The sequence below is a fragment of the Clinocottus analis genome, unplaced genomic scaffold (assembly GCF_023055335.1).
Source record: "Clinocottus analis isolate CAN_PGR_092001 unplaced genomic scaffold, fCliAna1.0.p SCAF_23, whole genome shotgun sequence".
In the NCBI taxonomy this organism is placed as follows: Eukaryota; Metazoa; Chordata; class Actinopteri; order Perciformes; family Cottidae; genus Clinocottus; species Clinocottus analis.
Genome location: NW_027175965.1, coordinates 9,130,001 through 9,148,013, shown reverse-complemented (window position 1 = coordinate 9,148,013; position 18,013 = coordinate 9,130,001). Strand labels below are relative to the sequence as shown.

General features: G+C 47.1%; 1 protein-coding gene across 12 annotated transcripts in view; it reads right to left on the bottom strand.

The window, feature by feature from the left end:
- ptprsa (protein tyrosine phosphatase receptor type Sa) overlaps window positions 1-18,013 on the bottom strand; it is a 210,153-nt gene that overhangs the window by 158,224 nt on the left and 33,916 nt on the right. The window contains exon 2 of one of the 12 annotated variants that reach the window (XM_068590029.1): window positions 11,672-11,935. The exons of 10 other annotated variants lie outside the window; for them this stretch is intronic. The gene's annotated coding sequence lies outside the window, so the exon portion shown is untranslated. Of the gene's footprint in view, window positions 1-1,035; window positions 2,164-11,671; window positions 11,936-18,013 lie in introns of those variants that run through there. One more of the 12 variants, XM_068590030.1, reaches the window with a different exon arrangement.

The following is an 18,013-nucleotide window of genomic DNA, read 5'->3' as shown; positions in this document are numbered from 1 at the left end:
TTGGGCCTCGTCCGCTCAGCAGGCCGCAGTGAACCAAAAGCATTACAAATCTGTTTTTGGCTCGCAGTTGCTGTTGAGGTGGAAGGTGAAGAGAGGAGGGGGACGCGGCCCGGGGGAAGCTTCGGCCTTAAATGTTCAGACACAAATTAAGATCCATTCAAATTGGACTCACTTGAGTTGCTGCAACCTGCCAGAACAAAGAAAAGTAAGACAAAAGCCTGGAGCTGTGTCTGATTGTACCGACACAATCTGAGAAGAAAGCGGCTTCACAAAGCAGACGATTCCCCTTCAGACAAAAGTTAAAATGATATTGAATGTGCAAAAACATCAGAGAAATGTCTTAAAATGAAGCGTTTTTGTTTTACAGAGGAAACAAAACAACTCCAATCAAACACAATGAACTCCACACAAAGCTCACCAAAGACACACTGCAAGGACACACAACACGTTCACAGCCGTGTTGCCGTTGAGAAAAACCTCAGACATTATTATTATTATTATTATGGATATCTTAAAAAGTGGTTTGATGCAGTGAGTGACTGTTGGACCTGATGCAGCGTCACACCAGCAGAACGAGAGGAAAGATGTTCTCAAATGCAAAAGTTTGGGAACATTTTGGGTCGAACTGACCCCAGAGCAGCTCTGTGTGATGTGTGTGTGTGTTGTGTGTGTGTGTGTGTGTGTGTGTGTGCTTGGGGGGTCTTGACTGTGAGAAAGCTGTGCAGCCTCTGCGCTGAGGGCTAAATCCCTGACTTTAGTCATCTATATATAGAAATCGCAAAGAAACCACGTTGACAAAAAGTTAAGGCAACAAAAAAAAAGTTCCCTTAAAATACATCCAGCACGAGAGGAGAGCAGTTACACCTTTTTTATTCCTCTTTTTCCACCGCAGACTGGGGCGGACTAACGAGTAAGAGTATTTTAAAAGAACGGTGCAGCATTTATTTGCCTTTTAATAAACATGCAACACGCTCTCTGAACTCCTATCAAGCGCTTTCACAGTGAAGCAGTCTTTTAAAAGTCGCACACACTTACTTCCACGGCGTGAGAGAGAAAGCTCTGCCCCCCCCTGGTCGTCTAACGGGGGCAGCTCTCCTCTCCGTGCTCGCTGTGGCTCAGCGGTCCTTCTCCCTCAGGGAAAAAAACTGTTATTTCGCATCCACGACGGAAGGAAAAAGAAGAATAAAACCCGCTATATTCCACTTTCTGGAGCCGCAGAGCAGTCACTTGTTAGCGGGCTGGAGGTTGGGGCTGTTGGGGGGGTGGGGGAGCATAAAGCTCGTCTATTCCCCCGTGCGTTTGTACTCCTTTTCCCCCCAACAGATCACACGCTGCGAGTCAGGATCTCCGCAGTGAAAGAAAAATGAAACACCCTAGAATAATCCGTGCGCGACGCCGCCGCGCGCGGATCACCAGGCGCAGATCCCTTTATTGGCGTCTGTCCTTATCTGCGCGTCCCAGGTTTTGCTCCCTTTCTTCCCTAAAATCCACCTCGTACGGACTGGAGGGGGTGTGGGGGGGGCAGGAGTCAAATACCCCTCTTCTCCCTCCCCTCTGTTGCAGGGAGAGAGAGGAAAAAAAACGCGTAGCTCTGTGCTGCGTTCAATGCCGCCTCATAAACTTCGTCTCTTGACTTCCCACCGAATCGTAAATCCGAGCACTCGGTGCGTTCAAGCGCCTTTTAGTCAAAACTCACAACGGAGACGGAAGTTACTGCGGCGGGTCTTTTATTTTCATGAATCTGGGCGAAATGAGGAGACACAAAGACACAGCGAGGGTGCGATACAGCACGGAGGGAAAAAAGACGCGTTTCTCAATTTCTTTGCTTTTTTTTTGTGTCTAAGATTTACAAAATGCAAGGTAATTGTTATTAATATGATTGAATCAAATCAACACAACTGGCTAACCCACTTCATAATAACATAAAGGTAAAGTAATGATGCATTCAGGGCAACAAGGTACATTCAGTCTCCGATATAATACAGGATACGTTAAAAAAATACATATTTACATTGTAAGAATGACCGATGACAAGTCGTTGGTACTTAGACTGTGTTGCATATGGATGTCATATTCCCTTGTTGCGCATGTCAAGATAAACAACACTGATGTTAAGAGCTAATGGAGCCGTCATCCATCCAGTTGTATCATGAATAAACTTGTGACATAATAAATAAACAATAATGCATCCTGGATTAATCCCCTCGGGGGACTTCTTCTCTGCTTTTGACCCATCCTTGATCCAGGAGCTGTGAGGCGCCCAGGGGGAAACATGTAGCCAACATATATATATATATATATATATATATATATATATATATATATATATATATATATATATATATATATATATATATATATATATATATACAGTTTGTACGCCAGCCGGCAGCTACAATACAAGGCTGTAAAAAACAGGAAGTGTTCTGTGACATGATAATAATTTTGAAAAGTTACTTTTTGAATGTTTTCATGAATATTTATTGCTTCCACAGCCGCTCTACCGAGGCGTGTCCCGCTTGTCCTTGTTGCCATTTAAATAAATCAAATTGGCGTTAATTATTTTCGTTTCAGTGATACATTCGTATCATTTATTATAACAAATATTTTTGAGTCATGATGTGTTTGAAAACAACAACAATAAGCTGCAATAAATAAATAAATATTGATCTTGTAATGACTCACAAATGAAAACAACACATTTTACACTGACTTTCAACAACTTTTGGTTCATTTACTTCTCTCACTTTGCTAGAAGTGAAGAGGAAGTCAGGCCGGATTTCAGCAGCTCTGATTGGACGGTCGGATTTGAATTTGACGCACAAGAGACGCACAAGAGACACACAAGAGACACACAAGAGACACACACTGACCCACGCGGCCTCTCTGCACTGTTTGCTGGTCAATAATGTCCATTTACACGTGAATACATTAAATAAAAAGGTTTTAGAAGTACTAACGGTGTACTTTATGTGTGATTGTGTGTCTAGTCACACTTTAACTCATTTTAAATCAACGTGTACTGCATTTGTACGTTTTTAGGTGGTAATACTTCACATCTTAAAGCTTGTACATTATGAGTATTTGAAGACACTTTTCTACTCCATAAAGTCATCAAAATCTTTTTGTTTTTACATTCATTTGAATAAAGATGTAAAAGACTTTAATTGATGAGTTTTTATTTGAAAGCCGCTGCTGCCAGTCATTTAACTGTTGTTATTTTTTATTGAATATATTTGAATCTTTCAGATAAAACCTGTAAAATAACGTTAATTCTCTGGAAATCTTTTAATAGTTAGAAGGAAAAAAAAGTTAGAGGTCAAAGTGAGTGATTCTGGGATTAATAGCAAATAAAATAACGACTCAGCTGAAAAACGCTGACTGCGTCACAGCCCCTTCTGGAGCAGTGAGGATCAGGGTGCATGATGGGAAACCTCAGACATTTGATTGAATGTGGGCCGTGCTACATTTTGTGAGCCGCCGTGCATCAAGTGAAAGGCCTCTGCTGCCCAATCGGAAGGAGAGCAGCAATATATTTTGTGTGAACTTTTCAAGGTACGCGGGCGGTGACGGATGGGAACATCTTTTAAAAAAAAGACCCGTCTTAGCGGCGTGTTGGCCGGACGCCACAAGCGATCCTCCACTGCCCTCTCTCTGCTCTTTGTTTAAAACCCAGCGTGACATGTAGCACCCCATAAAGAGGTGTAGCGGGGTGTGTGTGTGTGTGTGTGTGTGTGTGTGTGAAGGGTGGGGGTCTAATCAATTTAAACCGGTGAATAAAATCATGCGTTTGTACGTGACGTAGATTTTCCCCTCGGCCTCTTATTCACACTACGGCCCTCTTTATTTAATCAGGCCGGTAAATCTTCGCGGCGACCCAGAAGCTCTCACCGCCGGTCCCCTGGCGGCGGGAGCCTTAACATGGTAAATTTCACTCGGGTAGGGAAATGCGCTCGGCGGCCGAGGCTCGTGCTTTAGAAGGATAAAAAGAGCACTTACCGCCTGACATGTGCAATCCATAACAGAATAATGAGACTCCTCCACACGAGGAGCTCTCCTCCCCTGCGCTCCCCCTCTCCACTTTTTTTTTTTTTTTTTGTTTTCCTCGCGAGCGTTCGTAAATGCCATGTAAATTCAGAGAGCGGAAGATGTGGCGAGTGCTCGAGGGAACGCGCTTAATCGTTTGCGTCGTGTTACCGAATTGTGTAACAGCATGTGTGCGCCGTGGGAAGATTCTCCAGACGACGAGGAACGCCGAAGAACCTCGTCTGAAGCTGCCGGCCTTCTTCCCCGTCAGCTGTTGTGTCTGCGAGGTCTGCTGGTCACCAGAAGCTGCTCATGAGAGAAGGACGCTTCCACCTCTTCATTATGCAATGTGCTGAAGGACTCGGGGTCACGAAGGTCAAGATAAACCAAAATACCTTTTTATTAAAACGACTGCAGTTCTTTTTGGAATAAAAAAATGATTTCAGAGAGTAGATCCGCGATCGTGGCCTCGTAAACAATAACATTTCCCAGTTGGTGGTCATAATATCTTTAAAAATACATTCGAGAGGAGATTATGAAAGCATTTGTTTTTGGCTTCATCCCCCGATGAAAGCCTACAACATATTATTTGATTTTCATCTACACTGTATATTGGAAACAATACAGATTTCCGCTCCCATCACAAGGTCGGCCTCTGAATATTGTTAAGGACGATGTAAATAAATTGTCAATGTTTCCTTCAATGCATCTTTTTACACAAGTGTTGGACTAAAAGAATCCACCAAAAGAGTGTCGTGCTACAAATGTAGCATGTCAAAATGGCCACGCCTTCCTTCCTGTGTTTAACTCCACGTGAGACTGAACGTTGCTTCTCCTCCTTATTGTCTCGCCGCTCTCTCCGTTCATCCGTCACCCCGAAGGGGTTGAAGCCCAATCACCTCCGATGGCGCCGGCCCATCGCTCACCCCGTCCCCGGAGGCGACGGCCCACTTACTGCCAGCTCGCGCTCAAACGGAGGACATTTCATCACGCCGCCGAAAAACACAATTAAAAAAACGTTCGCGCGGCACGTGGACGGCCCGGAGAGAGACTCTAGTCACTCCCAGCCGGCCTCACCCTCCCAGATATTCACTCTTCCTGCGGTTCGGTGTTTTGTCGGCTAAGTTGGGGAAGTTGTCTCGGTGTGAACGAGACGCTGGAAGAAGGAGAGGAAGTGGAACGGCGCTGAGTGCTTCTCCATCTCAGATAGCGGAGCGGGAAAAGCACGCCGGCCGGCGGCGGCGTGCAGCCTCAACAGCACTCTGATAAGTGACTGTGCTCTTGGCGAGAGTCCTGCTTCTCCCTGGAAGCCAAAATGGAGGATAGCATGCTGGGGTTTCTGTTGACGGGTAATGTGCTTAACACACACACACACACAAACACACACACACACACACACACACAGCGAGCAGGAACACAGGCAGACTGACGGCTATTAGAGTGCAATGATGCTCCCCCTTATCTCCCACCACGATAGAGATCTACAAAGAGCTGGAGAGCGATTATGAATTCATTACCTTGATACACAAGCGAGCGCGGCGATAGACACGAGTGTGAGAGCGGAGGCGGGAGCTCGCCGGGCGCGGCGAGAGGGGCGGCGATGGGGAATGCAATGAATTACACGGCGCTGGGCGGAGAATACATCTGATAGCACTCACCCAACTTTCAGGAAAAATCTGAGCTCTTCAGGTGCCACTGCAGCGCCTCTGTGACACACACACACACACACACACACACACACACATGCACGGAGGTCGTCGTGAGCGTCACTTCAACACAAAAGGACGACATCTTTCATTTTGCATTTACAGGAATTTGATCATATCTGAACAGCAGCTCAATCCTAAGTGTTTTTTTTTCAATTCGTTTTTTTTATGCATTTGATTTTCATTCTTCATTTAAATAAAACAATAAGTGTGACATGTGTTATGGGGACATTTAGGTTGGTGCTTCTCACTGGTCCTTTGTGATGAATTCTTCCCTCTTGCAAAGTCTCATTGTTGTGCATCCAACGTGTCATTAAATGCATCCCGGCACGGTTACATAATGAGACACTTAGCGAGTCTAACAATGCTCTTTGTGTTGAAGGCATCAGATAAATACCTAAATTACAGGCTGTTATTTGCTAATTCATTGCATTGGAGTCTGCGTAAGCTCCTTTAAGGATGTTTCCGTCACTAACTTACTCGCTTTCTTCTTCAACATCTCCTGCGTTTCTTCCCACCGGCTCGTCCTCCATGTGAGTGTTTTCCCTCCGGCTCTGTTGAACTCGGCTGACATCCGGAGGCAGGTGAAAGAGAGCGGCTAAATAAACCAAAGAATTACGAGGACGGAGGGAAAAGACACAGGAACCCAGACACAGTGTGTACACGGTGAAGACTGTTAAACTGACAAGAGATGTTTTACACGGCGACCAGCGCTGCGGCGCCGCGTTGCTGGACCGAGCGGACGCTTAGTTTCACTGTGGTGTTGAGAAGTAGTGAAGGTTTCATGTGTTGTGGAGCCGACACACCGGTCTGTGCCTTTTATGATCCACAGTCATGTTGTACTAGAAGAGCACATCAGATATTAATCTAATAACGTGAATAATGTGTGTTTTAATTTGTCTGACAATCCTTTTTAATAGTGTGTGTAGTGAGTGTGTGTATATGTTATGTTTGTGTGATGTCTTGAGCTACTTGGATCCTGAATTTCCCTTAAGGGATCAATAAAGTATCTATCTATCTATCTATCTATCTATCTATCTATCTATCTATCTATCTATCCATCTATTTGATTTTTAGAAAACAATGTATTATTTCATCTTCCTGTAAAGAAGTTTGATTTACTTCAAGTAAACTTAATTCATATATTCCCATTGGTCCGTGTTGTATGTCCACATGTATGACGGGACGACGCAGCAACAACCAAATGTGAACTCCAGATGCAATAACAAGTTGTGTAAAAAATGATAATTCCTATAATAGATATATGAAAGCTGTATTGTCTCATGGTGCACACTGCGCTGTGTGCTGGCGTGTTGTTAGTGTGGTAATAAGCACTTTTACTGAGTGATAGTTACCAGTAATTATACATCAGCGTATAAATCCATCTTGCAGCAACATATTTGATTGTTTTACTGAAACAGCCCCGTCTATAATTTATTCTCTTTGTAGTTATGCAGCAGCGTGCCATTACACGTTGTGTGTGCGTAGCGTCACGTGAACACATCTCTTGTAAATATGTGCGCTTCTGAGTCCATTCAGCGTGCCGTGTGTGTGTGTGTGTGTGTGTGCAAACGCGTCCTTTCCCCCGTGTGTGTGTTCAAGCATACGCGGCTTTTCAATGTATGCCTTTGTATACAGTGTCCTGTGTGTGTGTGTGTGTGTGTGTGTGTGCATTTCAGTGGCTTTAACGCTTCCAGGTCACGGTGTGCGTGGTCCCGTGTGCAGATGTAAGTGCGCCTTGCAGCCAGTGTTTGTGCACATGCCGTGAGAGCGCGTACATGTGCATTTCTCTACGCGGCGGCGAGGCCAGAGAGGCCGGAGCGTGATGAGTGATGCCAGAGGTGGTTTTCTAGCAACCCGTCCGCTGGTTTGCTGGCTCCACTAATGGCCTCCTCGGTGGGTCGGCATGACCGACTTGCTTGCTTTCAGTGGCTCCGTCTTCCTTATTTGGTAGTGGAGGGTGGAGGGTGGAGGGTGGAGGATGGAGGGTGGAGGGTGGAGGGGTGGGGGTGGGAGTAGCGGTGCTCTGTTTACACGCAAGGTTGCAAGGTCAGAGCGCCAGAGTGCCATGGAGCAAACACAGATCACTTAAAGACAGAGAGAGAGAGAGAGAGAGAGAGAGAGAGAGAGAGAGAGAGAGAGAGAGAGAGAGAGAGAGAGAGAGAGAAAGAGGGGCGAACGAGTCATCGCTTCCCAGCCGCCAGCCGAATGCATCGGGGCAGATTTGCCGTGAAAGAGTGTGATGGAGAGTGTGTGTGTGTGTGTGTGTGAGAGAGAGAGAGAGAGAGAGAGAGAGGAAGGTGGGTAGCAATACATACTTTGGTGATAGCCTCTACAGGTAATTTCCACACACACACACACTCACTTGTCTCTTTACCCTCTTGCTCTCGGGCCCCCGGACGGCGGAGGGGAGTCAGTGGAAAGGAAATTAAAGGCAACCATCCTTATAGTTTTTCTCTTGTCCGCTTGACTGCCTGCATGCCTGCCTGCTTGCACGCCTGCGCTCCCTGGGCAATGTTTATGCTGCGCGCTGCCCAGGACAGAATAGATTCGCCCACACAGCACTGTGCGCTCAACCACAACCTAAGTAGGTCTGGCAAGCTCGAGCCACGGTCCCATTCACTCTCCCTCCTCTGGATTAGGCCCCGCGGCCCGGGGCGACGCGGCAGCGACTGCATTAATAGACCTAAGATAGCATCGCTCCACCCCACCCTGAAAATATCCACCCGAGTCCTTCATATTAGGACACTGCAGCAGGTTGTTTATTTTCATCAGCTTCCCGCCCTGAAGTTGAGCGGGACAGTTTCTCAACTACTTGAGGGTTAAGCGTTGCGTCGGGTCGGGCGAAGCCCTGCAGACGCTTGAAAGCAAAGAGTTGGAACAGGTTGTCAGACGTGATGGTTGAGCCGCGCTGAGCGAGTAGCGGCGGACATTCAGCTTCCAGGCGACAACGAACCCGAGACATAGATCAGAACAGGAGACCTTTAAAAAATGCATCGCGCCGCTTTCCAGCATCACTGCGAGGGGAAAGTATGATAAGCAGAATCTTTCATTCCCAAAAGCCATGAAATGACATGCACTGGCATAATCAAATTCATTACCTCCAAACTTGAGGTAAATTGACATTTCTTTGCAGGCCCCCGCAAAGAAGTGTGTATATATAATTGAATAATGCTAACTGGTCTCTCTTCATGATGTGCGTTAGGGTTGTTAGCACAGTGTGTGTGCAGTAAAGGCACCGACGTGACATTGAGCAACCTGTCGGACAGCCAGCGCCGCGCGGCGGATAGCTGTGAGAGCACGAGGCCTCCTGACGCCAGCTGTAGAGATTAGCAGAGCTTTGTTTAATTGTGCCGCTAACGTCCGAGGAGTCACTTAAAAGCCGCTGCTCTCTCTTCCTTTTTTAAAGATCGGCAAACGGTCACTGCTGCCTCGTGGATTTGGCCGACGACACCTCGTCCTGCATCAGCTGCAACTGCGGCGTTGCACAAGTGAGGCAACTGTCACAAAGTAAAATGTTCAGAAACACACAGATCAATGGCACATCTTGGTGTTCCTCAGGGCACGAGAGGCCATGTTTGCTTCTCAATCAGACACACAGAACTGAACCAGTGAAACATCCACCAAACTAATTTAAATTGACGTCTTTAGACTTTTCTTGCTCGTGGAGATCAAACGCGACAGACAGCTGCAGGAAGAAGTTTTAAAACCCGGCATTGAGTTAGTTTGCATCTTTGTTCTTTCAGTTCCTTTGTCTTGAAGTCAAGGTGTTTTCGGTTAAAACAGATGTGGAAAGTTAAAGACATGTTGACGTTTTGTTCTGCGATATTAAATATGTCAGCGAATATCTCACTTGTAAATTTTGATGCTTCAAAAACACGCAAAACACCAGCCCGCCTTCAGCTCAGTCATGTGACCGCGTTGTAATTCACTTATGGTCTGATGTTACTTCTGGCAAATTGCAATGATGCTTTAAAAAAAATCCTACAAAATATGAAATTCTGCAGCCTCTGTAGCCGACGACCACTTGTCCAATCAGACGTGCCCCTCCAGAGGTTTGCTGTCTCATTGTGAGGCAAAAGAAAACCTGTGCAATCCGACGCTGCTCATCAGTGAAGCATCGCGAGGCTTCTGGGAGGAACATGAAGCATCAGAAATGTTGTCCTGCTTTCTAGAATATTATCGTCAGCCTCACATTTCTCAGAGACATGTGGGCATGTGTTTCATCTGCAGGCCATTAAGCTCATCAATATGTAAAGCATGCAGCGACGCAAGGATCCAATCTTATTTTAATGTGCAGTGTGGGTGTAATGTCATTGCTGGCATAACTTATTTTTTTAATGTGCAATTTCCTTATTCGTTTATGTAATATGATTTCACTGTTTATTTCGAGGTTATATACGAATATACTTTGAATATTATTTTCCTGGCTTTTGCCTTTAATGTATACACAATGTTACCTTTTTTTTGGGCATTTTGACTTGTGATCGATGCCACAAAACAAGTCATGAGATGCATGACAGGGTCAGAAGAGCCACAACACGCGTGACAGTTTCTGTGTTTGAGAACGCAGGGATGTTAAACCCATGAATACATCAATCAAACTTGTTGGTTGTGTCTTTTAAAAATCCTCTGAAATGTATTCGCTGACGTGTAAATGACACAGTCAGGCAGGGGAAGCCAGCTCCAGCACTGAGCTCTTCTAGTTTCCAGCCTGTTGAGCCGCGGTGGGGGGTCCAGATGTGCCATCTCGCCTCTTCACCGTTCCTCCAGTGGAATGAAGCGGGTCACCGAGGCCTTACTATCATCGCAGCCCAATATGCCAAATACAGCTGTTATTTTATCAAGCCGGCGGCCTCCGGCTGAGAGGTGACGAGCAGCCCTCCCCCCTCCCCTATCCATGCACACGGAGAGGGGATGTCTGCCGGCCTGCATCTGCTCCGACAGCCATTAGTTCACTCTCATCCACAGTTTCTGCATGTCTGCCGCTCTGCCAGCAGCACTAATAATCAAGTTATGATATGGAAATGAGGACGGGGGTGTGCAGTGTATGTAATGGCCGCGCGGCGCTGGACTACAGTACATTCTGCAGATCTGAATTAAACTCTCCGCTGGACTGGAGCTGGAGAGATGAGGACATTTGGCCAGACAACCGAGAGATTACATTTGGACCCGATGGTGTAATTTCTGGATGAGTAACATTAATCTACACAGACGTGCAGTGCACACATGTTTCATTAAGTGATGGGGTTTCATTGCAAAATGGATAATCTAGAAAAACTGATGATTATTATTTTATCGTTAAAAAAATAAAGTTTCTGGCTGTAATGTTGCTCTCTGGATCGTGTAATCTAGATTATAATCTCAAGAGACTGCAGGTGGCACTTTTCTACAAAACTTCAATGCACTCTATGGAAGCCCATGACCGCCACAAAAAAAAAATCATAATTATGAGCCCAAAAAAAGAAAGTATGTCAAAAATAAAAGAGTCATTGCCACTTCATCAATCAATCAAAAACAGAATTTTTGTTTTTTTTGACATCCTTTTTTTTTTTGGTCATAATCATGATTTTTTTCTTTTTGCATAACAAAACAAATTACTTTTTTTTACATACTTTTTTTGGGGGTCATAATTATGATTTTTTTGTTTTGCATTATGACCCCCCTAAAAAAAAGCCTTTTTTTTTACATAACTTTTTTTTTTTGCATAATTCTGACCAAAAAAAAAAAAGTTATGACTTTTTTTTCTCATGACTTTTTTTTTGAGGGGTCATATTTTTGTCATAATTAGGAAGTAAACATGGACACAAGCGCATCGTCCATGTGTGTGTGTGTGTGTGTGTGTGTGTGTGTGTGTGTGTGTGTGTGAGCCCGCAACTCAAGATCAGTTACTATGGGAACAGATATGATTCTCCTATTAAAAATGACGGCCGACTTACAACTGAGACGCTTTCAAAATCTCCTCAGCTTCATATCTTCAGCTCCAGTGGCTCTTCTTCTTCTCTTTCTCCTTCTTCTTCTTCTTCTTCTTCTTCTCTTTCTCCTTCTTCTTCTTCTTCTTCTTCTTCTTCTTCTTCTTCTTCTTCTTCTTCTTCTTCTTCTTCTTCTTCTTCTTCTTCTCCACCTCCTCCTCCTTCTTCCTCTCCTCCTCCTCCTCCTCTTCCTCCTCCTCCTCCTTCTTCTTGTTACTCGCTCACTTGCACCTTTAAAGTAGATAGAAAAAGGGGGAGAGGGAGTAAAGGAGAAAACGGGAAAATGAAAGAGAAACATTAATGAAAGGGACTCCTAAATGAACTGCCTCCTCAAGTGGTCGGTGGGGGGATTCGACAAACGCAGAGATGAGTTTCTCTCTCTCTCTCTCTCTCTCTCTCTCTCTCTCTCTCTCTCTCTCTCTCTCTCTCTCTCGCTCCTCTTCGCCCTTTGTGACCGCAGGACGACGCTTCTCGGGCGAAGAGGAGTTTCGCCGCTGATTGCCTGAGAGCGCTGGAGTGCGAATCTGCATGAAATCCCTCCTGACATTTTTTTTTCTTCTTCATCATTTTCTCCTCCACATCTCTAATGAGCCCGGTCCAAGTGTGAGTGTGAGTGTGTGTGTGTGTGTGTGTGTGTGTGTGTGTGTGACAAGAGTGTTTGGATATTCACTAACGAACGGACCCACGTGCACGTGGAGGCGGAGCATTTGGATCCTCTTGTTCACTGCGTTTACAGCTCGTGTGTGTGTCATGGTGCTGGCGTGAGTTTCCCAGCATGCATCTGGAGGTCGGCGTCTCCTGCGCTCGGTATTCTGCCAAACCTCTCGGTCGGGTCTGCAGCCGTCCAGCCTGAGGAGGCTCCACCGAGCAGCCGAGGAAGGTTATCTCCAGTGAAAGGTCAGAGTCTCCTTAGATAACGATATCAATAGCGTTGCTGGAATGGACGTGGAAGGAGGGGGGCGGCTGCAGGGTGATCAATTCATATCGACAGCCGGCTTCACCGCATCGCACCGGACGGCTTCTTCAAGGAGAGTTTTCAGAATCACAGAGCTTTGACTTCAAGTTCATGTCGGGAGGAGGTGGGGGGGGGGGGGGTTTGAAAATACAATATGTATGGCGGTTCTGCATACTGAGAGATGAAATCACCATGCAGATAGTGTGCAAGTAATGAGAGCACATAATTCATAGCCAGCGCAAACGCAGCGCCCGGCCTGTGATATCGTTCTCCACGAGGCAGAACAATCTGAACTCTGCTTCTTTCAGCAATTAAAAGCTGGGTGTTTACCATGTGACGCCGAAAATTGAAACCTCAACTTGCAGATTACGTAAAGACGAAAGAAGGAAATGAAACTGCTTACTTCCTCAAGAAAGTTTCATGAAAGTGTACGTTCATAAGACAGGATACAAAAAGGAAATGATCGACCGCAAATCTCTGATTTTATTGACTTCCGTCCTCCTCAGTCGTCTTTGACTCATTGACTCCACGCTGCTTGTAGACAGACTCCCAGCATCCTCTGTGAGGATTATTACCTCAACTGATCCTTTATTCTGACAGCCCACTTGGGCCGGCTCAGCCAATCAGTGTCAGCCACCGGGCTGAAGGAACCCCCCCCCCCCCCCCCCCCCCGATACACCGACTGCAGCACGGAGAGTAGAGATGGATGTGTGTGTGTTACATGTGTGTGTTCCTCTCTGGGTTTGTGCACATGTGAGGGAGTGCATGTCGGGGGGGCGAACGGCGTTCTCATGGAGCTGAATGAGAACGTGTTTGCATGTGAGGACACTGGACTGCATGCATCGTGTCTGCAGAGCGCCGGGCTGCACAGCCAGCAGCACTGGCAGCAATTTGCAAAGAAGAAGAAGAAGAAAAAAAAAATGGAAATTGTCTCCAAACAAATGCATGCGCGGCTGGATGCACACGAGCATGCATGCATGCGTGTGTCAGTGAGAGAGAGAGAGAGAGAGAGCGAGCGAGGGGGGAAAAAGTGAGGCAGATTCTGTAATACTTCAATCTCCCGGCCGCTCGGCTGCCAAAGACGAGGGCGGGTGAATTTGTTTAATGTACAGCATTTATTCAGCGCACACACGCTGTTGCACTACCGCTTCCTCCGTCGCATGAGACACTCCCTCGGCCGGGCGAGGCGCCATTAATAAGCCGGAATGAGGCGCTCGCCGGACAGCACAGGAGCAAAAAAAGCTCACATTAAATCAACATCTGAGATAATGGAGCGGTGCTCACGATAGCATGCAGGTGAGAGCGTGGCGCTTAGTGGGGTTTATGCTGTGGATTGAGGAGAGGATGAGGAGGAGGAGGGGTTAAGTTATGCTTCGTCCACTCATGTGGAAATCAGCTCCGGTTTGTTTCCTCATGACCCTGCAACATATTGGCATTGAGTTGAGTCGCCGTGCTGAGACAGATGGCCGAGCATCATGGCGCATGGCGAGCTGGGAAATGAAAACATGCATGCTCAGAAAAAGGGTTTGTGTTGTTTTTTTAAATTTTTTTTTATCTCCAGCAACGTGACGGCGTAGGGTGCTTTCTGAAAAAGGCACAAAAAAAAACTTTTCCGCGAAAAATAAAAGCACAAAGCGAGAAAACACGAGGCTGACCTACTCTGTGCAAATGTCAACAGGCGTGCTATCAGAGACGGCGGGAGGGAAGAAAGAAAAAATCCTGCACATTTCCACCTCAGATGAAGAAATGTCAATATAGCTTCAGCCTTGACGTGACAAAAGTCAAGAGATTTCTTTTTTTTGGGTGAAAAAATGTTGCCATGGCAGCACCTGATCCCTCGCTTGTCCTCGTCTCACCTCCTCACTCCTCGCTCTTCTGCAGGTAGAAAAGACTGATATGCACCCAAGCAATTAAAAAAAAAAAGCCAAATCTTCCCTCCGGAGTGAGGAGAAGAGAAGAGAGGAGGGGATGTGGAGCGAAAAAGGGTGAATAAGAGGAAACACCGTCTGTGAAGCACAGGGAAGGTGTGAGCGGAAAGGAGGGCAGGAAATGTGAAGTTGAGGTAATCAGAAGGGATGTCAAGAAGAGAAGGAGTGGGAGGAGGATGAGTTCAGAGAGAGAGGAGAGCAGACAGTGACAGGGGAGGAGAAGATAAGTCAAGAGGAGAGAGGAGGAGTCAAGAAGGGACAAATTGAAGGAGAGGAAAGCAGCGAGGAAACGACAGGTGAACACAAGCCGAGGGGGGAAAAGACAGAAGAGGGAAGGAAGTCGGAGAGGAGAATTAAGCGTGAGCAGAGAGGAAACGACAAGAGGAGAGATAATGGGGGCGGAGACAAAAGAAGGAGCCGAATAGGAAGAGAAAGGAAATGACAAGTCGAGAAATCAGATCGGGGGAAGGAAGAGAGGAGGGAAGTCAAAGGAAATGAGGAAACAATAGAGCCGAGGTGCCGCTTCTGTATATGTGACGGAAAGGGAATTTGAGCTGTTGGCAGCTGTCGGCGGCGCACAGCGACTCCTCTTCCTCAGGAATCACAGCTTTCTCACAACGTCGGGCAGGAAGAGGCGATACAGTTACGGACTCTTCCTGCCGTCTCATCCACAACATCGACCTCTGGATGACATCACGGGGGCCAAAGTCACAAAGTCGTCCTTTAGTTCTTCAACCTGAATCGTATTCTGAGGAGCTTGATTTGCCTTTCAAGCGTCTTTGCTCCCGTTGACGTGGCATAAACTTAGTAACACTATTCCGTCGGTGTAGCTGCTTTATTCGTATCGTCTCTTTGTGTTTTCCAAAAAGAGTCCTAATGTAAAGAAATGCAACGTACATGTCATGGGTGGGAGTCTTCCAGTCGTCGCGATGAGCGGCTGTAAAAAGCCGTGTGCACTCTCACCGCGGCGTCCTTGAACCGGGCGCTACCTGTGAGCACCGGCTAAATGCTGCAAAATGCAAATGTAGAAAAAAAGAGAATCGACTTCATGGAAATTACTGTTTCATATCAAAGCCATTTAGCGAGACACCGAGGCGCCAGTCAAGGTCCCTTTGGGCTTTGACAAAGACATAATGAGACATTTATTGGATAATAACCTCCTTTAGTCATTCAAATGCATTCCAGTGCACTCCAGGCAACATCCTGACCCACAAAAGACTAAAAAAAAACCAAAATGTCCACATGTACCATTCCTTTGTTTGGTACCTTTATCGTCCTCGACACTAGTTTAAACGGACGAGGCCGTCTAACGATGTCATGAAGGGGAGATTCAATTAGAGGTCAGTGTTGAGTTAACGTTAATCTGACAGATTTAACATGTTTGATTCATGTCAGGATTCACCGTGGACTCTTTCTATCATGTGATAGCCGTCAGATGAACGACGAGCACGAGCTTAAACATGCAGAGAGATTGACTGCTCCGTCTCAGATCACTGCAATAAATCCATCGTCTCATTCATCAACTCTCCTGCACACAAATGTGTTCAATAAAGTAGGAAACACTGTGAAAGAGCCACTTTTCAAGGATTTCAGGAGCAAGATCTCCTCATAGCACACCAGTAAAAAACCTTGAGGAATGAGAGGTTTAAAAATCCTCGTCCCTGTTTTCACTGTTCACTCATTTCATCTGTGTGGATGAATTCAGGACTCTCCAGTAAAACATATTTACATGCAGCATGTGAACAAATAGGAACGTTTTGTGCCAAATGAAATGCTGCAAGTCGATTGTGTGTTTTCCCGTTGGAAGGCAGCTCTGTCCTCCGACTGAAAAGCACTGGATTAAACATCGTAGAACACCTTTTGACAAAAAAAATCCACTGGAATTGGGCGTTGCCGTCAAAACAAACCTCACACTCCACCGGAGTGACTTTGTCCTGCCGCCTCATTTATTCTCGGCGGCGGCGGCGGCGGCGAGCTAATCCTGCACCTCTGTGCGCCGTCAGAGAGCCTCCCGCACACTCCAACGCCGGCGTCCTCAGATGAAACACTCCAGCAATGAGCCACTCAGAGTGAAGTTTCATTAGCGGGGCCTGTTTTGTGCAGATAAGTGCGAAAGCGTCCATTATTATAACGCGCTCTCAGCAGAGCCCCGGTCATAATTACCGCCGCGCGGCCTCGGTTGAAAAAGTCTACGAGCTGACCTGCGTGAAGTGCACCTGCACGCGCCAGGTAGCGCTCAGCGCTGGGTTTTGGAGCGAGGTCATGCGCGTCACTTCTTTTGCATATGTACAGATTGGGCATTTGTGTGTGTGTGCTCTTGTTCAATGGTGACTGAGTGTCTTCTGTCGGCATGCTGTATGCGGTGACTGATATTCAATTAGTCCACCTGCCAGCCCGAACATGGCCCGGCGTTCCAGCGCTCAGTAAATCAGCTCGCCTGACAGCCCACAGGTCGATATTAATATTAACGCCTCCATAAATAATGTTATTGTAGGCCCTCATGTTAATGGTTCATGATATGATGGCCGTGATAAAGTACAGCGTGTGGTCCATTGTGAAGGTGCAGGGGGTTTAGCAGAGAGAGAGAGAGAGAGAGAGAGAGAGAGAGAGAGAGAGAGAGAGAGACTAAATCCCCTTCGATGTCCTTCGATAGGGACGTCAGTGACATTGGTTTGGAAAGGCGCCGAGCTGGTCACAGCTGTGAAGCTTGACTGACTATGGGGTGTGTGCGTGTGCGCGTGCGTGTGTGTGTGTGTGTGTGTGTGTGCGTGTGTGTGTGTGTGTGTGTGTGTGGTGGATTGGTGGAGGGGTTTGAGAGGAAGGCTGTTGGGACTGGACACAGCAGATTAATTATTATAAATCATCTCCCGGGCCACATGTTCACGGCCGCGACTCAAACTGTTGCCCGACTGTGAGATTTCCATCTCGTAGAGTGCACGGCGTGTCCATGGTGTGCCCCGCGTGTCCACGGCTGACCCCCGCGTGTCGATGGCTTGTCCGCTGCGTGTCGACGGCGTGTTCACGGCGTGCCCCGCGTGTCCACAGCTGACCCCGTGTGTCGATGGCTTGTCCGCCGCGTGTCGATGGCGTGTTCACGGCGTGCCCACGGTGTCCTGGGCGTGCCCCGCGTGTCCACAGCTGACCCCGCGTGTCGATGGCGTGTAGACCGTGTGTCGATGGCGCGTGCACGGCATGCCCCAGATGTCCACGGCGAGCCCACGGCGAGCCCACTTGTCCCGCGTGTCGCGGCGTGCCCCGTCCTGTGTGTGTCACGGCGTGCCCCGTCCTGTGTGTGTCACGGCGTGCCCCATGTGTGTCACGGCGTGCCCCGTCCTGTGTGTGTCGCGGCGTGCCCCGTCCTGTGTGTGTCTGAACGGTGGAGTTCTGGGCTTGAAGTAGAAGAGCGACGTTGCTGTTTCGTGACGG